Consider the following 20876-nt stretch of genomic DNA (forward strand, 5'->3'; position numbering starts at 1 on the left):
CAAAAACTTGGCTGAATCGCAGCTCCGTTGCACGCACACACAAAATAGCATGGGATGGGGCTTAGAAGTTAGCGTTGGCGGATCAGAAGGAGCTATATCTGCAGTTGTGCTGAGTTGCTTGTTGGCATTATTTTTTTTCGCCATTCGAGTTTGCCTTTGGTATGTTCATTATTTTTATCTCTCTTGCAATGAATGCAAAACTACCAAACGAAACAAAAACAGCAACAAAACGGCAAACTAAGGACGCAGGAGCATGGACTACGGACAGAGGACACAGGACTCCGAGCTTCGGACTCCGGACTCAGGACCAAGGATCAGGCACACAAATATGCAAAACAGTTGGAGGATTCATGGCGCTCAAAATCTAGGCGTAAAGTGTGAATAACGCGTGGAAAATGTGAATGAGCCGAAGGCGCTTTTCAGCTGGAGCCCAAAGAAAATCCTGGAGAGAGTGGGCAATGCAATCAGCGGAATTGTAATTTGGCCCAAAAGTGGGCAAGTTCCAGCAGCGCAATTTGCGGTTTCTCCACGCTGAAGACAAAGAAGAAATGTGGCCAAGGAAAAAAGAGCCCGGGAAGTAAACAACTTCCGTTGGATAATGGAAAATACCATGCGGATCGGTGCGTTTTTGAAGCTTACACAAAACAAATGATGATAACTAACCGTGATTAACTTTAATAAACAATATTAAATTAAATATGGACTTTAGGAGAGCATACAAAAATATAAGCATAAAATATAATTCAGTAAAAATGTATTTGTAGAGTATACCACTTTCTAAAAATGCTATATTATTTTTTAAATTATATTTTTCTGTGTATTTCTGTTCTCTATCATCACCAAGATTTCCTCCATTCTTGATGGCAGCTATGTCATGTTAAATGCGCTGCAAAATTGCATTAACTACGCACGCTTGTCACTTTCTGATAAGGGAATTAAATTTTGCGGTTTTACGCCGGCGGCAGCACACAAACCAAACTGAAGCCCTTCGGTCTGCGTCCTTTCCCGCCAGTCCCGCCAATCCCCATGATTTCCCTTCTGGCATTGGCCGTGTTTATGGCCAGCATGTCAGCGGAGCTGTCAACACTGAAAGCGAGACATGGCCATAGCCATCGCAGTCATCATCCTTTCATCCTTTCCCTTAGCTTGAATTCAATTTTCTCGTCTTGGCTGCCTGGAACAAAAAGATATTGTGTCTTACTTTGCCAATGAGGGGGTCCTTTAAGATCCCAGATTTGGATATAAAGTTTTGGTTATTAAGGTGAATAAAGGTATTTTTATAATTTCATAATTATTTTATCCTATAGAATATAGGTAATTTAAAAATCAAAAAATATTGATACACCCAGAAAAAAAAATTACCTTGATTTAAGTCCACGCTCCTTAAATTAAGGAACGATGGACTAAAAATGGCTAAATAAGGCTATACATGGACTTAAAAGTCCTGTTACATGGACTTAGATCCATTTTTAGTCCATGTAGACTTAAAATGCATATGGGATGAAAACTTTTAAGTCCATGTATAGCCTTATTTAGCCATTTTAAAGCCATTATTCCTTAAATCAAGGTCAATGGACCTAAATTAAGGAATTTTTTTTTTCTGAGTGTAGTTATAAGACATCAATTTGAAATCTTCCTAAAATAAAAATTGATTTAAATTTTATATAGATTAAAAAAATTTGTGATACCTTTAAGCAGTTTAAGTTCCGTTTTCTCGTTCGCCTGTTAAATTTAAAGTAGGGTTAAAACTCTGATTTCCCATACGATTTCAAGATTTTAACCCCACTTTAAATTTAACAAACGGATGAGAAAACGGCCCTAAGTCTTTAAATAACCAAAAGAAATATCTTTATAGAGATGTGGCAGACCTCTCCCAACAGCGAACGCATCGAGGCCATCGGATGGCATTTACGTGGCGATTGAAACAGCAGTTCCAATTCCGATTTCCCGTCCAAGCGGATTTACATAGAAACGCAATTGCGCAAGTTGGTCGACGGTGAGTGGATAATTACCGCAGAACACAGGCGCTATAGGAAAACCGCATCGTTCCGGCCTCGGGAATAAGTGGGCCATAAAGTAAAGTTTTTTCCACACTCGCTCCGGAAAAGTTCTCGTTGTGCGGAATTAATGTGCATATGGCACGCACAAATGTCAAAGGAAAGGGTGAGGAGATAAAAAATGAGAAATAGCTGGGATGGGCAGCCAAAGGAATCTATACCGAAGGCATTAAAAAAATAAAAGTCGTTGCAGCACTGCGCCAAAGTTTAATGATATTCTGATTAATTTGATTAATTGCCGTTGCTCATAAATCATCAAATTCAGTATGCGGCATATTATTGGTTCCACACAAACTCACACACTCGCACTGACATGAAGGATATCAACGATTTCCCCCGAGCCTGACCCGAAGAAATCTGCTCGGTGGGACACCGCTTGACAAATGGCATTTTGTTGCCTTGGCATGCCGCTGAGCTTGGGCTAAATATTTTCGTAATTACATTTCCACGTCGAGTAATTAATTTTGTCTCGCCCTGGCTGGCTTTCTCCATCCCAGTCCCCTCAGTTTTCCCTTGATTTCCCGATTTTCTCTCGCCATGCTGTTGACATTTGCCATTATATGTTGCATACTTTTGTGTGCTTTTTCTTCGCTTTTCTTCGAGTGTCACAGAGCCTTTCTCCGGGATTAGTTGCACCCCTCGCCATATTATTATTATTATTATGTTTCATTATTTTATGGGCCATCTTGTCACACTTTTCATGTAATTCTCCCCGACTTAAATCTGTTTTATTGCCAAGTTCAGGTTTGGTCTTTGGGGACCGCACACGTAGACCCGGTCACATAAAAACTTTTCTGGCTACTTAAGCCGTTCGCAAGCCGAAATTGTGGCCTAAATTATGCAACAAGGTGGCCGTAAAAACGGACAACCGTCCGGGGCATGTCAAACGGGGCGTATGTGTAATTAAGCATGAAACCTGGGCAATGAAATTGAAGATAAGGGGTCTTAATGCAAAAAGTAAGGCCATTTACAAAGTTTAATTTTATTTAAAGGAGAGGGTGGAAGTTGGAAAAGTCCTGTAAAAGAAAAATAAAAAAATATGGTAACTTCTAAATCTTTTTTAAAAATATATAACAAAAGAAAATCATGCGTGTAAAAATGAAAACATATCAGACAACCTTTTTTTTTGGTTTAGATTAATTAGCTACTTTGACTTTGAATAAATAGACAATAATTTGTCAGCATTAAAATGTTTAAGAGCAAGGGATAAAATCTGATCAATTTTACTTTCTACCTAATTTAAACTCCCTTTCGTTCACCTCATATGCGACAACATAATTTGCTGTTAATGTACTTGGAACTCGGCTCCTGTCCAGCTGAAGCTGACAACTCTGCCACAACACAGGTGCAACCGACCTACACAGACTGGCTGACATTTTTAAGGTCCAGGCGACACATAATTAACCCAATTAGAATGTGTGTGTGTCAACGCTAAGCTAAATTTATGTGAATTTTTAATTATGCTCGGACGGCAAGAGGTGTCGTCGGTTGTCCACTGGCAACCGCAGACCAAACACCAAACAGCAAACAACGGACAACAAACGGCAGGAGCAGCAGCAGCCAGGAAAAAGCAGGACAAACGACCTGAACCCAACGTTGGTTAAATGAAAAACGTAGTAAACTGTGCGCAAAACACCTGAGGATTCACCATGGCGACCGACAATGAGTGGCCAAGTGGCGTCTGCTGTTCCAGCTCCTGAATAGAGCTCCTGATTCCCGCTCCTGCCGCAGGATCTCATTGCAATTGCTGTTGTTTTTGTAGTCGAGCAGCTTTGCCATTTCCGGGCGTGCCTTTTGTTAGCCACGTTTACCTTTTGGCCATTGTTGTTGTCGTTGCACCTAGAAAAATCAGATAAATTTAGAATTTTAATAGACCATAGTTACTTTTAGAGTTTCCTATGTTTAATTTTTATTATTATTTTTAAACTATTTTATGTTTAATTGATACGGATTTTTCATAAATTACTTTATTAAATGAGTTAACTTAACTGAATATTTGTAAGTTAAATGTTATATACTTTTATATGAGTTCAAATCACTTACTGCATCTAAAAAAAATATAATTATAATAAATAGATATTTAAAAAATCATATATTTATTAAATATATTAAAATAAATAACAACAAATTTAAATTTTAAACATTTATAGGTTTTTGAGTTTAATGAGAAAACCTCTTCTCCGTATTTATTTATACAATTATATTTTTTTCCCCAGTGTATATGAACTGCTACTGGTGCTGTTGTTGGTTTAACTGCATAGTGCCGGGTGACTTTTTGTGTGCAGCAACCGCAACTAGGAAGCACACGCTTCCCTTCCGAGTCCCGTTCTCCATCCCCTATCCCCCGGAAAACCCAACCCCCAAAAGTCAGCGGCTGGCAAAAGTTTTAAGCAAATGTTGCCAAAGTGTTTAACATTTTGTACGGTGTCAGTCGCTTCCTGTTTGTGCGAGAGTGTGTGTCTGCGTGCCAAGGCACCACGGGGACTTTGGCCAGGAGCAAGGACCAAAAGTCTCCGGCAAAAGTCCAAACAGGCAAATGAACTCCACCTGGAGTCGGGGGCAGCAAACTGGTTAAACGTGTGGATAAATGTAAATTAAACTGAGCCTAGAACGGGGACACAAAACTCACAGGAGTCGGTCCCTGAGGTGGAAACAGATTGCATATTGGCAGGCTACAACGGCCTGAAAAGGAGTTGGTTTAATTTAAGGTCCGATTTGAAGCAAATTGGGCATGCACTAGAATGCCAAGGGAAGTGAATATTCCATGCAATTTGTAAGAAATTGTAGTAATTTAAAATCGGATTAAGATATTTTACTCTTTATAGTCAAATTATGAAAAGCATTTACATTGTTATTACCTGGAATATTTTTACAATAGAGGATCTCAAACATATTAAGGTTTTTTTATTTTTAATACTTGGCTATAGTCATTTCTTATAGTTAAGTTCACAGGATGTTTGCCTGAAATAATTGATTTTATTTGTAGGTGTATTAGGAATTTAACATCAGTTGTTTGTGCTGTGGCTTTTTAGTTACTAAAAAACATTTGGGGCAACCCTCTGGTTGACTAAATTTGGGTAGTATGAGCCTGAATAATTTACAACTTCCGTTCAATCTTGTCGCCGCTCCAGTGGCAAGTGTTTGGTCATAATTCTGGTCATCCGGGTGCTGGATTTTGATTACCAGGTTATGGAATTTCATTAAAAAGTTGCATAGGAATCGGAAATGGGGGAATAAGGTTTTGCTTTAAGCCAAATTCTTGGTGCTTGCGTGTGCTGGGCAAATGAAAAGCAGACGATTCGAAATAAAATTTTATGAGGACAAAAGCCAGAGCATTAATTTCTATCAGGAAAGTCAAAAAGGTTGAGTGTCTGCTGGCCGAGAAAGGAGACAAAGGCCAAGCCATGGAAGAGGTGAGGGTTGCCCTCCTCTCATGCTGTTTCCTCTCCTTCTTTTCTGTTTTATTTTGGTTCAAGGATAATCATCCGACATCGCGTGCTGTTGAAATTTAAGGAGTGTATGTGATTTTTATCATGCAAACAGCCGGAAAAAAGGACCTCCCTGCGACACCCACCCAGCGACCCTCACTCAAAGGAACGTGCTAAATGAGTAAGGTAAATGAAATTACCTGACCGAACACACCTCAAAAACAGCAGCAGCAGCGATGAGGTGGGTGGCGAGTGTCCAGCTGTGTCCTGGATGTCCTGCGTGCGTGTGCCCAACAGCGGAAATTACAAATTTGTCCGCCGCTAATGGATTTCCATTCGGAATTGCTTTCACCTCTCTCTCCTCCGCCACTTTAAAGCAGCAAGTTAAATAATTGTAGGATTTCAATTTTTAAGTCTCCTCTGGCGGATGCAGCTGCTCTGCTGTTGCTGCCACCCTGAAATTAGCTGCAGAATTTATGCGAATTGTGGCGCGAAATTTTGGCGAAAATTAAATTTTTGCCTGCTGTTGTCAACGTGGCGCGTCGTCATCGTCCTTGCCACAAAACGCTAACGACTACAAAATTGCAAGAAAATTACCCGTTAATGTCCAACATTTATGTCTGCCTCCCAAGACGCTCAACGAGGTGGAGGCGTCTGTTCTGTTTTGGCCTGCCCTGCTAGATGTGGTCTAGTCTACACAGGGAAAAATAATTGAATCTGTTGAGGAATTTTTAAATAATAATAGCAATGTAGTATGAAATTAAATCTATATTTATTTACCTCGATGATTAGCAGTATAGTTAAATATGGATATGGAGTATAGAAATCTAAAATGAAATATATACAAAGAAAATTCTTTTTTCTATATATTGATAGGGAAAAATCTGATATCTTTTTTTTATTTATTTATTTGGGATCTCTGGCATATCAATAATATTTTAAATATTTTCTAATTGATCTTCTTAGATTTTATGTTCTCTGTAGTAGGAGCAGTTGGCTCTTGGTGGCTTCCAAGTCAGGGCCGCGTAATCGTGGCGGAATTTCGGGCGCAAATGCTTCTGGGGAGAGAGAAAAATAAAATAACTGGCAAAACTATTATGGCCCTTGTGCTTATTACTTGCTGACATGCAAACACTTGCGCTCTCGCTCGCTCCTGCAGGGTCCTTATTTTTCCTGTAGCCAGAGTGCTATCATGTCCTGGCGAGCGGATGGGCGGTTGGGCTGTTCGGCGCTCCAAGGACAAGGACAATGTAGGAAATGTAGCAAAACTCAGCAACTTCAACGCCAACTCACGTGTGGGGGCGGCAAACTTTAAGTAGACCTGCATTAAATATTCAACGTATTTTGGCATTTAATTTGCAGCACACAATAAATAATAACATGACACATAGCAGCCCCAATTTATAAGCACAAATCGAATATCAACAGTAACAGTTGCTGTTGCAACGGCACGGAATAAAAGTAACTAAAAATTGCTTTTCAACAAAACTTGGCGAACCTGACACACATGTCGAAGAGTCATTAATAATGAAGGTGGAAGACGTCGTTGCTGGAGGGCTGGGGATTACATACATGCCAGAATCAAGTGGTCCAAAAGAGCACAATGAAAGGCGACGGGCCAAAAGTCAACCCCGGGATGTCAAACTAAATTTATGCACCCACACGCCATCGAGGAATGCGGGACAGCTAAAAGTGTTTTGTAGTTCGAGCCCCGCATATAATTTACCAACCCCCTGCGGAGCACAAAACACAATACTACCCCTCCTGATGGAGGTCCTGAAATTTGTGGCTCTGCCTGCAACTAATTTCAATATCATCAAAAATTAATTCCACTAATTCGATTAGGGGAATTTCTCTTTAAGAGGAAGTGAGCTCGGGAATTCATTAATTCCGGGCAAATTTTTTCTTGGTTCAACCTAAGATATTGCTCCACTTGTATGAGGTGGCAATGGCGTGTTGGGATAGTCTGAGATCTGGTAATATATGGTGATGGGATAATTGTAATTGGCACGCCTATTTCCACACGTCTATGTGATAGTAATACTTAAGATACATTTTTTGGTTTTCTTTTTAAATTATATTATTAAACCATTCAATAAACTTCTATGACTTTTCTTTACTTTTTTGTTTGTATTGTATGTATTTTTTTTATTTTGTATATAAATTTAATAAGAAATTTTAGGTAAAAGAGTAAAATCTAAAAAAACTTTTCTCGTTATTTGTAGGTATTTCCCATTCATACATTCTATATTTTTCATTTAAGTAAATATTCTCAAGCAATTAGCTTTTATTTCATCAATGTAAACGCTTTAATTGAGTTTTCTATTTGAGTTGACTTTTCTGTTTGTTCACTCCTCAAAATGTACACACTCATACTGGGGGAAATCCAATTGTTCTTATAAATGTACATGCAACCAAGACGAAGCCACAATACCGTAATCGCATTTTTAGAGCTCCACATTTAATTAGGTCTCAGAATAAACTCGATTCGAGATGAGGAACCCAAAAATGGCACATTACGCACCGCATTTGAGAAACATTTTTAACGAAAATTAAATCTCCAGACAAAGAGTGGCGTATCCTTCGGCATTTCCCCTCGTTCGGATTGTTCCTCCGGCTTTTTATGTAAGTATTTTTTATTTAATTTCGCTTTATGGCCTCAGCCGCACCTTATTTCATTCGTTCAGCTCGCATTGTGCAAATAAAGAAATGCTCATGTGTGAACAGGGAAAGCCAGGGATATTTCTTTGGAGAGGGTGCTGGGGGAAGCCCAACATATTCAGGATGAAGCGCCAAAAGTCACGAAACGCGCTCTTGCCTTACACTAATTGTCTTTACTGTGCGTGCGTGAGGGGTGGCAGAATGTCTGGGGTTTGCATATATTTTACGGTTGTTTAGCTACACGTATCCCGCATACGGCAGTTGCCGTTTATAGCCGTCATTTCCGCCGGATCCCACGGAACAATCCGCATTGCCCACCCCTCAGCCACAGAGTTTACTTCAAAAATTTGTCGGCTAAATGAAATGCAAATTATTTTTTTGAGAAGGCCCCTTCCTTTTCCCCTTTCTCCTGAACACCTGAGCAAATATTCAAGCTTCGTATATATCGTGCATTATGCTATTTGCATTATTCTCTTAATGATCAAAAATAAACTTTTAATAAGATTTGTGATTTGCACTTCCGTTTGCGCTGACTCAGAACAAAAGTGTTCACTTACACATCAAGCTAATTTTAGTTGAACGTACATATCTAATAATTAATCTAATATTTCAAGATTAAAAATAAATTTATTACACACTTAGTATTCTTACTTATTATAAAATATATTTAATATTTATAAATATTTTTATATTGCAGCAGCAATCGATGCTTGATAAATTCTACGCTTAATATCTATAATTCTACTGAAAACTTTAGTTCCTCTCAGTGCACATATGAATTCAATTTTCTGAAGCATTAAGGTTGTGACACGCACTGTCTGTATTTAGGACATGCCAATCAAAAGTCTCCAACTGTGACTAGCACTGCAGGAAGACCCGCATAAGTGCAGGAGAAGTCAGAAGCGGAGTCATTGTCATTTCTCCGTTTGCTGGCTTGTCATTCCCACTTCCACTCCATTCTTTTACCGACTCCGGCGAATTCCCAATGCCAATTAAATGCGGCTTTCACATTGTCATCCGGCCAAGACTTTCCATATGACAATGCCCCGGGTAACCGTAATGAGCCGGCCAGGAGGCAAGGACACCCCCTGCGGTTCCGCCCGGCAGGCAGTCGCATGTCCTGCCAAAGTAAATTAATTGCTGAGAGAGACCCTTGATCCGGCGACCTGCTCCTGTTCTCGTTTCGCTACACGTGCAACTTATGTGCAAATTAACATTATCATCAACAAGGACTGCTCGCTGGCTCGTGTCCTCCGCCTTGGCAAAACACTTGCACTCGTCCTGCGTAGATTAATCGGACTGATTAACCACACGCAGCTAGCCAGCAGGAATATTTAGGGTAACTGAAACTGGAAGTAGAACTGTAACTGGAACCGGAACGGAAACAGGAGCCAAACCCGCTGACCCCTCTCATTGTCCTGCCTATTCATTATGCAATTATTTCGAATGACTTTCGTAAGTGATATTTCCTTGGCTTTCGTGCCGTTAGAAAAATGCATTCATCAAGGCAAACGGGAATACATTTAGGCCAAATGGGTTTACTGCTGAGCCTGCTGAGATGGATGGGTGGGAGGATTAATAAATTAGATCAGAAAAAAAGAACATGGAATTAATGTGAATAAGACATTTTGCTAAACAACTCCAACTTTATAATTGAAAATAACAAACATTTATTTATAAATGTTATTAAAAAATATTTGTTCTTGGTTTTATTTAAAACATTAAAATTGGTAACGAAGAAATAAAAATAAAATAAACCGATTTAGCTATAACTTGCATTTGACTTTGAAATTCAACCTTTGTTTATTTAGTTCTCTGATAAAGTTTAGGTATATTGAAACATAAATCTAAAATCGATCCAGAACTTCTCTAAATTTATCATATAAACAGAATTTTTTTTTTGAAACGCGCGCAACTAGATACCAATAAAAAATCAGCGCACAAGCTTTTTCGAAAAGATTTAATATCCACTTAGTCATTTGGAAAATATGATTATCGCGCTATTGAAGAGGCCATATATCACCGCCAAGTATAATTTACAGCCATAACAATTAAGTCTTAAAAATGCTTCGCATATTTCAGGGCACGACATGAATTACAGTTGGCCAATTTACAGCCGAATTCTCTTGACGCCATGCCCAAGAAGTACGAAAGGTAGCAGCACAAACAAACCGCTCTTTCAGTATCCCGGTGAGAATTTCTGGCCCACGGGCTGGCCAAGAAGTCACGGCCCACGAAATCCCTTTGGGGCAGAGTGCGGTGAATTGGCCGAGGCTTTGTTCCGAACGTATTAATTGAGGCAGATAAAAGACAGATTTATTGTACGTGCTCAAATGGATCGTACTGCAAGAGGTTCAAAGGTTTTTGGATGTAAGGGGGACTCCATTGACCTTAATTGGAAAAATCTTGTAATTGGCGGAAGATTAAAATTACATTTTTATTTAAGGGGGCACATATGTTAGGTTACGATATTTCAAAAATTTTAAAAAGTGCACTTAGTTATACTGATTAAGAGAAAAACCTTTAAGTGACTTTCAAAGCATTTTTTATAAAAATAAAATACATATTACATATATTACAATGATTCTTATTATTATGGTGGTTTAAGAAATTGTTCATTAGCACCTTCCTAAAATTATTATCCTAATGCTCATTGCATTTTCTTTCATTGTTTGAGGAAGTTTAATGTAATTAACGGCAACTGGCTAGAGCAACAATAAACAACAACAATTAGGCCAGCATAGGCAAAATAAATAGAATCAAGACAACTAAATAAATTCTAGGGAATGTGCATAAAAAATTATTGGCCGCACGCATCAAGGCACAGACAAAAATACTGTGCGTTTCGACATCTTACGGAATCTTAGGCGAAATGAGCTTCGAAAAATGAATTTTTAATTAAGTTAAATTTTTTCATTATTAAAACTCATTAAATATGATAGTTTCGTTCTCTGGATTATTAAAAATATAGATACCTATTTTTAAGGTATTTTTTAATGATATAAGTCACCTTTTGCAATACTTACTGTTTGCCTTTTATTTTGCATAGTCAGTCGCTTTTTTGCTGTTCGCCTGTTTGGCAATGAACCAAAAATACGTTTTTGGCCAGCAGACACTACAATAAGACCAAAAACAACAACTGATTTGTACAGGTGCGAAAAGTCTGTGATCATTCGGAGGTGAGGCGAACTCTGCGATCGCGTCATCTCATCGATTGCCCTTTGGTGGCGCCTGCTGGCGACTCTCAAGATTTCCCCCAAAAAAGAGAGGAAGACGATCTTATTTACGTCTTAGCCCGTTCGATGTTCTACGAAATGGATAATAATTGGAAGGGGAGAATCAGTCGAAAGTGTGTTTTGTATTTCTTGGCCTCTTATTCCGCAGGCCCCTGCTCAATTTGCTTTGTCTGCTTGTATACTGCTCAGTGTTTCTTCGTTAATTTTAGGCTATGAGATATTACTTGTGTATCTAGTATTTTTGAGTACATTAAAAAGACTTATTTTTTAAATCTTAATAAACCTTAATAAGTTTATTAATGAAATATTACAACAATGGGTATTGTTTAGTTCATATAAATAGTACAAATAGATTAGCTCGCTTATTTCGGGTTTTGTTGTTTCCCCAATTTAAATTTGGATTTTCCCAACGTTCAAGTTTTCTTTTAGCTTGAGTATATTTTGAATCAATAACAGCGGCGGATGCTCATTGTTGTTGCAACTTGTAATTGGACAGGGACGGTAATATAAAAATAATTTCCTCTCGATTTTATGAACAGAAGCAAAATGTATATATGGTATATATAATTTGATTAAATCAAACGAATGAGCATATAATCACTCGTAATTGAGTCACATAATTTGGTTTAAGATTTAATGAGACGAAAATATTTATTTTAAAGTTGAATTCTGCCAATATAATATAATAAGCATAATTAAATATTGCAGTTCATGTGCAAATATGCAGATATATTATTATTGTCGATGGAAACTAGAGCACATAATTACTTTTAATTGGTAATTTAATACATTTATGTAGTTTAAATTCATGTGTTTAGCAGCAGAAAGCGATATCATTATGCGGTTATTCCACTACATCGTTCGGATCATTCATTAGTACAATTTTTTCTCAGCCCATACGATTTTACGTAGGTGCGAGCAAGATCCGATTTACAGTAGCTCTAATAAATGAGCAAAATTGTACTTTTTAGATTCAATTTTGCTCATACAAAAAAAAATAAAATGGTGGCCTTCGGTTTTTAAAATTTTGCTCATTAATTGCTCATTGCAGCTGACATATATCTGTCTTGCTCGCACCTACGTAAAATCGTATAGGCTGAGAAAAAATTGTTCTAATGAATGAGCCGACAAATGTAGTGGAATAACCGCATTATGAAAATTATGAAAAGAAAAATCACAAAAATCTAGAAATACCCAACATTTTTTATCTATTTTTTAAAAATATTAGAATTGTGAATTAAATTTTTTAAAAATAAATGTTGGTTTCTTATGGGCAATGAAGTCACCAGAGTTCCTTTCATCTTCTACTTATCTGCAATTACAAATATTAACTTGATTGAGATTGTTCAACGCACGCACCGTTTGGCCACGCCCACAGTGTGTCAAACACGCTAATTTACTGTTACATTATTTATACACACATACACACACTCTCTTGCCAACATTGGCACACACTCACAAACATACAAACCATGGCTATGTAGAAGCGATAAAACTGAAAGGTTGTCACTTTGGCAGCGTTAGGCAGTCGCTCGTGTTGGTTGGGATAGGCAATGGTGTTGGTAACTGGATGGTGAGGGGTGACCAAGGGGTGGTGGTGCAGGCAGGGGGCGATACAGAAGGCGGGAGGCAAGGAAGAACAACGAAGAACTCGGCGAATGGGACAACAGGGCGCATGAGCGATGCGAGTTGGCAACATGTATGGCGAATGCAACATGTTGACAAGGTGGAATGTGAGTTAACAAGGATTCGAAAAATATAAATAAATATATAAGAAATCATGGATTTTTTATCTTAAAAAAAACGAAATACTTTATTTATTACATATACGTAGGTAGTAATTAACGCTTTCATAAATCTTTGAGGACAAATCTATAACTTACTTCCTTTTTATAATTATGATAATGAAAGGTCGACAAAACATAATTATACAACATAATAATATAAAAAATATTTTTATTTAACACTATAATTAAACAATATATAATTTAGGTATAGAAAGTTTTTGTTCCATTTGGACTACATTGTATACCAATTATCATCAATTAAATATAAAATTCCATTTTATACTTATGTTACGAACTACAATTTGTATTATTTATTTTTAGGTAAAAAAAAAAGTGTATCTACAATTAAAAAATCGAATGTTACAATTTGTCGATTTAATATTAGGAAATCCAAACAATAAAACTTAATTAAAAACATTTAATTTAAGGTTATTTATGTAAATTAGTTTACTTAATAAGATTACATTTTGGTTATTAAAAAAATTGTAAAATATTGATGACTTCAAAGGCTCACTGCGAATAGCATCCACAAATTTTCCCGCCAATTGCAGGCCAAGCCGAAGTATCTACAAACAAACACTCGCTCACACACAGACACACTCTCTAACAACCCCGAAAAGCCACAAAGCAAACAGAGCGGGTGGGGATGGGGATGGTGGGTGGCATGGGTCGGGAGCAGGGGGCATCCATTCGTCTGACGTTTGGTCGTAAGGCGTAAAATCTGCAAAGCTCAACACTGAGACCAAAAGCCGGTTTCCCCACCCCCAACCCTTCGACACACTTCCCTCCCCACTGTTATTTACATTTTGTTTTGCCGGCTTTCCCGTACGAAGCAAAATCCGACAGATAGCCGAACCAAAACGAGCGGAAAATCCGAAAGATACACGAGCCTTTGGCCCACGATTCGGGGCTGGCTTTATTTTCCGATTCGATTCCCATCCACCGATTCAGTTGGCAACGGCCCGCACGCTGAAACGGTCATATGCGCTTTTCAGCCCGCTAAAAGGAATTCAAGAAAAATCTCTGTGTGTTTTTGAATATTTTTCTTAAAATTTGGAATCTCGAGTGCCGCGTGTGTTATTTTGAGTTATCGCGATCGCGGCTAAGTGCAATTAGTGCCACAAATTTAGTGCAATGAATTGGGAAATTTCTTCCACTGGCCAGGCGCATCATTAGCAAATGAATTAACAAAAAGATATTATTAGTGCTGTTGTGAGTGCGAATTTTTAAGTGTTCAAATTCCAGTTGCTCTAAGGTAATTTCCCCGAATATCTTGTACTCTAGCGTCAGACCGCAGAAATATGTCCCCAAAAAATAACAGAACGTCGCGCATGTTAATTAAGACATGGCATAAAAAAAGAAATGCCGAATGGCAGTGGGGCCAATGCCAATCCATCCATCACTCAATTGCCAGTTCAGCTACGGATTTTCTGGGTTCTCCCCCCATAAAACTCTGATTTTCGATTATTTTTTTAGCAGCTTCGAAGCCAAATGTGCATTAATTTTAATTTGAAACTCAAGAGAGTCGAGTGCACATGTGTTTCATTATTTTTTAATTTTGCGTTAGGCGATAAATAATCAGCTGGCTGGCAGTGCGATAAATATTTATGCAAGTGGACTCAATTGTCTAAACAGATGCCGTAGACAATCTCAACCGAAGCGATCCCCGGCACTTAATAAAATCTGTGGAACATCAGAACATATCAGACTTTCAATCCGGTACCCGTCAACTCCGTTTCCTCTTTGGCCGATTTCAGTTTCGATTTGTTTGTTTATCTTGATGCAATTTGTCCGGCCACGCCTCTCAATTAAATCGCAGCCCCAAAAGTTATTCCTCTGGGGATGGGATCCTTTGTTTTGATGTTATCAGCTGAGACTTTACCGTTGTTGCATGTTGGCTAACAGAATAATTGACAAAACAAATCATTTACGTGGCAAAAGTTTTCGGCCCTCCCCGCATTTCTGCACCCCCTTAACCCCAGTCATCGCTTAAATTGCACACGGCGGCAAGACACGCAACATGTTTGATGACAAAAAAGAAACAAAATAAAAACACGAAAATTGTGCAACATTCGGGGGCACAGAGAATTTCGCGCTGCAATATAAATAACAGCATAATAACTAGACGGCCGGTCTGTCTGAGTGGAGAGATAAATGAGCATAATAAGTAGAAAGCGCACATAGGATGGGATCATTCCCATACTCATGTATGCGCCGAAAACAATGAATTATTTCACCAAAATAGTTTTAGTCTATAAACATTTTTTTACGAATAGAGAATTTAATTTTAACAGATCAGAAAACAATTTCAAAACAAGAATCAAAGACAAAATAAAAATACGTGAATAACATTTAGAACCAAATAACACAAATAACTTGTGTTTCTTAATTTGTAATCGTTTAAATTACTAGGAATTAAAATTCTAATATGAGATGATTAATTATTTTCTTATTATTAATTTCTTTTCTTCTTCAATATTACTTACCTTATATGGAAATCGGTTTAATTGCAAAAGGTTTCTTTAAAAAATATTAAAATAAATGAACGAGTAGCTAGCCCAAAAAGTCACAAACTAATCCCAAAATCGAATTCGGTAATCAAACCAAATGCAAACTTGTATTTAACCGCAAGTTAAATCATATTATGGGCTGTCAAACCGCAAAAGAGCCCAATTCTGCGGGGAAACAGATTGTGGGTTTTCCGGGGTTAATGTTTGGCTTGTGGCTCACAGTCGATTGCCTGATTTACGGACCAGCCCGCATACGAAAGGCTCATTGCAATAGTCAACATGTTAACATGTTGTTAAACACACGGTGGTAAATCGGAATGAGGGCTGAAATTATTTTTACGGCCCGTTTTCGGCTAGAAATCCCCACATTTATGGCTATTCGATTTTAGGTTATTGCCACGCCGCGTTGAATAGTGCGATGATATGGGGGAGTCCTTCCTGCTGGCAGGCAAACAGCGCCTGGTGCTTTTCGGTTTATTAAAAACGTATTACTCCCTATTGAACGCCTCGCCATAGGCAATGGTTTTATGGCTATTCCTTACACATTTTCACATGCACAGCATAACAAGTAGATAAAACTACATGAAAATAGTAACAAAGCGTTGTCCTTGGCAATCCGAAAGTGACGATTGCTCAAACAAATGCTGGGCCATATAGTTTTTAGCTCCGGTGGATTCTCATTCAAGTATACGCTTAGTTTATGTTCCGGTGATTGGCGTGTGAACAATTTTATAGCATTTTAATTGCTCCAACTTTCGATTGCCTCACTGGTCACATGTGCTCAGCTCCTGAAACTTATTCATCTCGATCGTGTTTATTTATGTGCGTCTAATTTATGCGAGTAGTTTTACTTAGGTTCGATTTCATCGACCTTGCTCCTCCGAAATTGTGATAATATTATAAAAATTTCAACAACTTCGTCGTCGTCACCTAGGCTGAAGTTTTCTAAAGCACTGCGTAGAAGTGAATAGTATAAACAAAATTTGTATACTCTTAAGGAAGGGGAAAATTCATGGGAAATTTAGAAAATAGTTTTATATAGAATGTTAGCCTCAGAGATCAGATTAAAATATTTATCGTTTCATATATTATTATGAGTACTAAATAAAAGTTGTTACAGTGCTCTTCAGCTTTCCAGTGCAGAGTTCACCTGCAAATATTTGGCAGCTGACGCATCAAAGGCCACAGCCGTATTAACTTTTCACCTAAACAGCCAAAAACCACAAAACTATTTAGCGCTTTCTGTAGTCAAAATGAAAATCACTGTTTATTGGGGGGTCGGAAGGAAAATTCCGAGCATATTAAAGCCATCTGCCCGGGGGCGCTGCATCTGCAACTGCAATTCGCAGGTGTTGAGATGCCTCCTAATTTATGAGCTGTGCATAGTGGGTTAATGTAACAGCAAATGGCCCATTGCGATTTGAGTTAAACAAGATGGCCCACCCCCCACCCAAAGCCACAAGGTCGCCTGACTGGGCTTAGATTGCAGGGGGTGGTGGATTCCAGTGGGCTGCATTTACATGCTCCATTTGGCTGAAACGAGGAAGCGAGTTTAAAGTAAAAGAGTTCAATTAGAGCTTACGGAGCACGAATACAGGAAACGAAAAACCAAGAGAAATCGGTCGATAATTTCATTGCTCCGGCTTCCCACCTGATTAGCATTCCTTTGTGGGACAGATGTCTGCGATTATTTATCTAAAGCGAAAAAAACAGCTCTACCCATTTTAAGTTTTGTTTAAATATTTAAACGCTTTAAAATGAATCTTGAGTCCCTTAAGTCCAAAAAATGAAGCAAAAATGTTTAATGATTTTTTGAAAGGCTTATATTTAGTAACTTTATTTGGCAAATAAGTAGAACAAAACCTTTGGAAACAAACAGTAATTTTAGTTTAAAGATCATACTCATAAAAATATTTTAATATTTAAAAACCCTAATAAATTTGTGTGTTTCGAATGAAAAACTTAATAATTTCTCTTCATCTTTAAATTAATATTAAATAGCTTTTATTTCAAAACGAGCCAAAAATGCCAAGCCATAAATCATATTTGTTATAAATTTATCGTAAATGGGAAAAATATTTATTTTTACGAAAACGTATTAGGTCTATAAAAAAGTTGTCAGCCACTAACTTTCCGCCATTAAATCTTTAAATTTGCCTACAATTAATTACAAACTAATCGGATAAACTTGTAATGTATTCAATAAATTAGACTGAATAAATATTCCTATTAAGGGAGCTGAAACTGTGCAACTATGCGAATTCAATGAGCTTGTAATAAACCGCTGAAATATTACGCATACGCCGGGGACGCATAAATAAGTAAGCAGAACGAAGTATTTTCCGATCTGATTGATGCCTTCCTGCCGGAAAATCGTTTTGGCCAATGGCGTGAAATTCACTTTCGTTCGCTTTTGGACTCTGTTGTTTTGGCCTTTTTGTAGATGCCATGCACATTTGCAGGCTTTTGTTTTGGGGCTTACGTGTTTGAATTCATGTGCCACGGGATTTTATTGATTCCAGGCTTGAGTCACTGCCAAGAAAAAAAAGACAAGGAGTTGTTGAGTGGGTGAAAGCCAAGGCAAAACACAGCAAAATAATTAGCTAGGGAGCTCGTAATGTTGGGCCATAAATCCAGAGTCTGGCATTTCGTGTCAAGGCTCGTCGGCGAATCGATTGATAAATTAATCAGAATTAGTCCTTGAAAAGCCGTACTAAATATTTATAGCATTCGAATTAGCTGCGCCCAGGAATAATCGACTGTAAGTGCTTCGTTGGAAAATTTTCAATTTCAATTGTAATTTTAAATGTCCCAAGGGATGGTGTAACATGGAGAACCTTTAAAGCTTAGCCTAAACAATACTCGCTATATATACTATATCTGTGTCCTCCGCCCAACAACGAAGCCACTTAAGCCCTAACTTTGGATGTAGCTGACAAATGAAGACTGACATTCGCCAAACAATTGAGCTGCGGAAAAAATAAGAAATGAAGAGAGCTGAAAAACAGAAAAACCAAATTATTCCGCTTACAACTTGTCGCGACTGCTGAGTTTTCAAAAGCAACTTGTTGTCACAAGGCAGCAGATTTCCGCGCTTCCATTTTTTTCGACTCCGTGCTAAACGTGAAAGATTTAAAATAAAACCACTTAGCCGCTGAGCTCCATTTGCAACAATTGTTTGAGCCTCGCGAGCCATGATAAAGTGTCCTCAGAGACATCAGTTACGGAAAAGGGCGCGGGGAATCCCCGAGTTTACGTCAACTGCATGAATTTTCGGGGGAAGAAACATTTTTGAATAATTTATGCACTTGGCGGTTTTAGGGTGACAAATATATGCTTGGGTGCGTCGTTGTGTGTTATCATTAATGGTATAAAATTAATTTATTGTTAATATTAACTATAGAATTAAAAACAATTTTTTTTATGTTTTCCATGTCTAATGATTATTTAATTCAGATATTTCAGTGTTTCTGGATAATTCAAGAAAAGGTCTGAAAAATTGACCAAGTTTTCTAAGTTTATTCATAAATTACTCAGTGTCCGAATTTCCGGCAAAAATAATTTTGTTATTCTTACATTGTTAATAATTGCGTTACTAAATCTTGAATTTCCCCATTTACTTATTTCCTCTTCAATAAATTCGTACTGTTCCTGTAATTACTTAAACCCTTCAAGTAAGTTTCCGAACTCACAACTATCCAAAGTCCATTCTTGTTCATGGGATGCGTAAATCCTTCGAGGGAACTCACCCGTGCCGGAATAAAATTTATAAGAATTCCGCTGGCTAGCCAGGCGTATCCGCCTCAATTTAAACAATTAATGTCAATCTGCGCCGAGGGTGAATAATTTTTGTCTGCTCCAGATACATTTATAGTGAGGAAATTATATTAAAAAGTGTGTTCATTTGATTTCATTTGATTCGATCCCATAGAGAATAAAATCTATTTACCCAACGTTTATTTTATGCGAGTGTAAATACTAGAAAAACCATGACGGCGTGTGTTTTGTTTATATATTTTCAAAAAGCCAAACATAAATAGGAAAGGGTGTGGGGAAAATCTTTGAACTGTGTTACAGAGGGAGGTGGTCGAAAATAGAGTGAGGCGAAAAAATCGGATGCTTTTGAGAACTACCTGGGGCGCAACTAAGTGGCATCTATTTTGGTGATGTTGGCCTATGTTTTTTTTTTGTTCATTATTAACTGAAAGCTGACAGTTGGACATGTAATTGTATATAATTGAAAATGAAAAGCCTCACATAGAATCACACTCAAATGCCGAATGCACACCTGCAATCTCGCACACACATAGCCATTCGGGCGATTTGAATGTCAGACTGGCAAGTTTTCAGCTTTTCAGCATCGTTCGTTGTCTGGCGGAAATTTCAACGTGTTCGGGATGTCAACATTTCCCCGGCCACTTTCCCCCGATCACCATTTTCCTACCATTCAAATGCAGAAAATGCAACAAGTTGCCAGCCAGCCAACAAAATGGCGGAAACGTGTTGCTGTCGGCGTTGACTGGAAAATCAAAGCTCCCCTGGTGGATTCATGAATTATGGAATGCATATTTAAACGCAACTTTAAACTTTTTTATTGCCACGAGGAGGAGCGACGACGAGGAGGACATCCTAATTGTGGAAAACTTTCGCACACGCTTCATATCCTGGCAGCCGGTCCACGTCGCACGTCGCTGTTCATTGACTTTGGCAGCGTACAAGGATGCAGGACACACAGTGCGACTTTGTTTTTAATACACTCGACTCGACTTGCCTCGACTCCAGCTGCATCGATCGGCGGGACAAACAAGGCCCGTCGCCTGTCTGGTCCTGCCGCAGTTCATTACTCCGTCGGCCGGCTATCCTGGTCCTTTCTTTACACAGAAGAAAAAGGGAGATTGTGCTAGTTTCGATTTTACCTTAAAATTTTTAAGAAGGGGATTCCTATACGCACATATTATTGTTTAAAAAATTTGTAAAGTTAGGGGAATGATAGGTCATATTCTGATGAAAACCGATTTGATTTTATAGTTAGACAAACTTTTAAACATAAATAAATATTGTTAGAATTTTGATAATATTCTAAAGGTGAAGACGATTTTTTAAATAATTTTCCATAATGAAAATCTTATAAAAATATGATGAATAAAAAATATTCCCATCATATTCAATATTTATTGATTATAATCAACAAAAAAAT

General features: G+C 37.9%; 1 protein-coding gene and 1 long non-coding RNA gene across 3 annotated transcripts in view; one reads left to right on the forward strand and one right to left on the reverse strand.

Annotated features, from left to right (window-relative positions):
• The first annotated feature begins 14127 nt into the window (after positions 1–14127).
• LOC108065801 (uncharacterized) overlaps positions 14128–20876 on the forward strand; it is a 33755-nt gene continuing 27006 nt past the window's right edge. For both annotated transcript variants that reach the window (XM_044394576.2, XM_070215269.1), the window contains exon 1: positions 14128–14424. The gene's annotated coding sequence lies outside the window, so the exon portion shown is untranslated. The remainder of the gene's footprint in view (positions 14425–20876) is intronic.
• LOC108065805 (uncharacterized) lies at positions 17360–19027 on the reverse strand. Its single transcript, XR_011418800.1, has 3 exons — positions 18711–19027; positions 18162–18648; positions 17360–17374 (listed from the first exon to the last, which is right to left on the reverse strand). It is a non-coding gene; the product is annotated as an uncharacterized lncRNA (long non-coding RNA).

This window comes from Drosophila takahashii, chromosome 3L (assembly GCF_030179915.1).
Source record: "Drosophila takahashii strain IR98-3 E-12201 chromosome 3L, DtakHiC1v2, whole genome shotgun sequence".
NCBI classification, from domain to species: domain Eukaryota; kingdom Metazoa; phylum Arthropoda; class Insecta; order Diptera; family Drosophilidae; genus Drosophila; species Drosophila takahashii.